At 38.6% G+C, this 3,263-nt stretch overlaps 1 long non-coding RNA gene across 1 annotated transcript; it reads left to right on the top strand.

The window, feature by feature from the left end:
* Positions 1–334: 334 nt before the first annotated feature.
* On the top strand, positions 335–813 carry LOC128129323 (uncharacterized). The gene is made up of 2 exons (XR_008227166.1): positions 335–381; positions 562–813. It is a non-coding gene; the product is annotated as an uncharacterized LOC128129323 (long non-coding RNA).
* Positions 814–3,263: the final 2,450 nt, after the last annotated feature.

The raw sequence follows: 3,263 nt of genomic DNA, 5'->3' as shown, positions 1-3,263 counted from the left end.
GGTAAATAAGTCATTTCACCATATGTGTTAGTTGTTAGCTGTGGTCAACGGTTAGCCAAGTTTGAGAATCCAGAAAAAGGTTTGGCTTGGCTTGGCTTCATGATTCATATCCATATGTGTTGTTGTATCATGTTGAAAAAGGTCAATTCGTGTGAATTTTTCTCTACAGGTTTTGTAGAACTAGCGGCTGATCTGGTGGAGGCATCAGTTGCTCACTGCCAATTAATTGTTATGTCCAAGAAAGTTTTTTCAGATATTTTCAGAAATTTGACTTTATTGTGTACAAAGACATGGAATAATTTTGTGCTTCAGTTTATGAAGGTTTCTGATATGCTTGAAGCAAATGCAGGGTTTCTTGTAAGATGAGGGTGAATGCATCAGGTATGCCACCTTTGTTTTCCCTTTGTCATGTTTGAATTGTTTGGAATTAGTTATTTTATGTCAATGTATGCTTTATGTTATGTCAATATATATATATATATATATATATATATATATATATATGTAAATGACATGTATACATACTCCTGAAATTTCCTATGTTTGGCTGAAAACATGCAGACAAACAAATTTGACATATTAGTGCCTTGCAGCCTCTCAAAGTTCTTGCATTCAGGTTATTCTTTTAGAAAGAAAATTGTCAAAGGTGATTGTCAAAGGAGAATTTATTCAAGGGTTTCTTTTAATGTTGTACATGTTTTGTTTTCAATAATAAATATTATGCAATATTAGCAATGTGTTACATTTACTTACTATTGGAATGATTATTTGTATATGACATTAAATTTTATGAAATGGATTATATTTTTTGTATATGATATTTTATTTTCTATTATGAGGCATTAAATTCAAATTTAATTTGAAAATTAGTAAATCTATTAAAAATATTTTTTTTTAAACATTTAAAATTATGATACGCAAAAATGTGTGTCATCTTCATTTATGACATGACCTTTCTTGACAGGGGCTTTCTTGATACGCATTGCGTGTCATTAACACGCGCGTCGTAAGGTTACGACATGCGAATGCGTGTCGTCTTCCTTTATGACAAGGCCTTCCTTGATACGCATTGCGTGTCGTAAACGCGCGTCGTAAATGCGCGTCGTAAATGCGCGTCGTCTCTCTTTATGACAGGGCCTTCCTTGACGTGCATTTGTGCGTCGTCTGAGCGTTTTACGACACGCAATGAGCGTCGTAAAAGGCCTTTTTTCTAGTAGTGACTGCATAATTTGATCTTCGGATATGAAGTCCTCAACCTTGATTCCTCGTGTTGTCATCTGCTTCGTCAAGGATCATCTGAAATGATCTTGCCTTTGGTTTTGGCGGAATATTCGTCTTTGTAGATTCTTCTTTCCTTGGGCAGTCTTGCTTGAAGTGTCCCTCTTCACCACACTTAAAGCATACTTCTCTCTTAGTTGTGCATTCACTGGCATAATGACCAGTCTTCCCGCATTTAAAGCGGGTCATCTCTTTAGAGCATTTCCCAATGTGCTTCTTTCTGCACTTGTCACACCATTGCGTTCCTTCTTCGAACTTCTTTGAACCAGACTTCGAGAATTTTCTCTTCTCGTCGGACCTTGAGGATCCTTCAAACTTTCTCTTCTTGCCAACCTCCATCTTGATGGCGGCTCTTCCCTTGATCATATATTCAACAGACTTGGCATCCCAGATAGCTGCCTCCAGAGTAGGTGCCTGGCGTACTGGCACCGCATACTCCCATGGAAGTCCCTTTGCGTACTTGTCAATTTTTGTCAGCTCGTCTGGGACAAGGCGCAAAGCAAACTCCATCTTGTCCGTGAAGTTGTTGGTGTATTCATCGATGGTCATGCTTCCTTTCTTCAAGGTTAGGAATTGGTTCTCCAGCTCGAGCAGGTTTTGGGCTGAACAGTACTTACGTTTGAATTGCACCAAAAACTCTGCCCATGTCAGTTGCATGGGATCATTGGGGCTTAAAGTCTTCCACAGGGTGTTCCACCAACGAACAGCACCTCCTCGGAACTGCCGTACTGTAAACGTGGTCTATAATTTGCCTCTGCAACCACACGTCATGAAGGTCAACTCCCTCTCCGAGATCTAATCCATAACTCTGATCGGATCTTCCTTTCCAGTGAAAGTCGATGGCTTGCAAGTCAGAAAATCTTTGTACTTGCATCAATTCCTCTCGACTCCGTCATCTTGATTAATCCTTCTAATCATCGGTTCTTCGGCTTGACCAACGGTCCCATTGTAGTTCCCTTCCTCTGACTGCCCATCTTTTAGTTCGGGCTGTTCGATAGGCATCGTAAGTTCCTCTCGAGTTTGTTGAAGTAAACGCCTTGTTTGCTCCATTTAACGATTCAACTGATGGGTTTTGGTCCTAAGAACATCCTATGTGCTCATACAAACCCTAATGCTTGGATCTAGGTTTCTCTATTGTACATGCAAGTTTTCCAAGACTATAAAACCTAATTCTTGCATACAAGTAATCATATTAACATAAGAATAGGTTTAAGATGTTACCTTGATTGTTATGTAGTAATAACAATCCCAAATCTCCTTATATTGACTTTAGAAAGCCTAGAGTCACAAATGTCACTCCTATAATGGTTCACAAACACCATAAGCAAGAGGATGAAGAGGAGAGAGGATGGAGGCTGCCCAAAAACGTGTGAAACCCTAGAAGGTTGCTTGTACACATTTTTGGTCCTTAAGGGGTCTATTTATAGTGAGGCTATTAGGGTTATCTAACAAGGAAACCCTAATTTGGATGCTTAAGCCCTAAGCAACCCATGGACCCCTTTCCTTAAGGCCTTGGACGATTTCTTATGGGCTTCCCCATAGAATTCGTCCACTCCTTATTATAAGGCTATCCATGTCCCAATTGCAATTATCTTATAATTACAATTCCAGTCCCTTAAGTTTAATTAATCTCTTTTAGTCACAAAACTAATTACCAATTAATTATTGACTAATATTAATTAAACAATATGATTTCTCCTTTAATATATTATTCTCATAATATATTAATAAATCATATTTAATCCTTTCTCTCCATAATTCATCCTATCAAGTTGCTTTGGTGAAGGCAACCCAAAAGGACCATGCACCATCGGGTCAAGTACATACCAAAATAGTTATGGACTTAGACACTAATCCAACAGTCTCCCACTTGGATAAGTCTAATAACTATTCTGCGTATGACTTCAGATCCTGATCTGCAATCGTAGCTTTCCAAAGCCGATGTCAACTCTGATCTTATCAGATATGCGTGTCCTTAGATAAGG

Source organism: Lactuca sativa, chromosome 9 (assembly GCF_002870075.4).
Source record: "Lactuca sativa cultivar Salinas chromosome 9, Lsat_Salinas_v11, whole genome shotgun sequence".
NCBI classification, from domain to species: Eukaryota; Viridiplantae; Streptophyta; class Magnoliopsida; order Asterales; family Asteraceae; genus Lactuca; species Lactuca sativa.
This window is presented reverse-complemented; position numbering and strand designations above follow the sequence as displayed.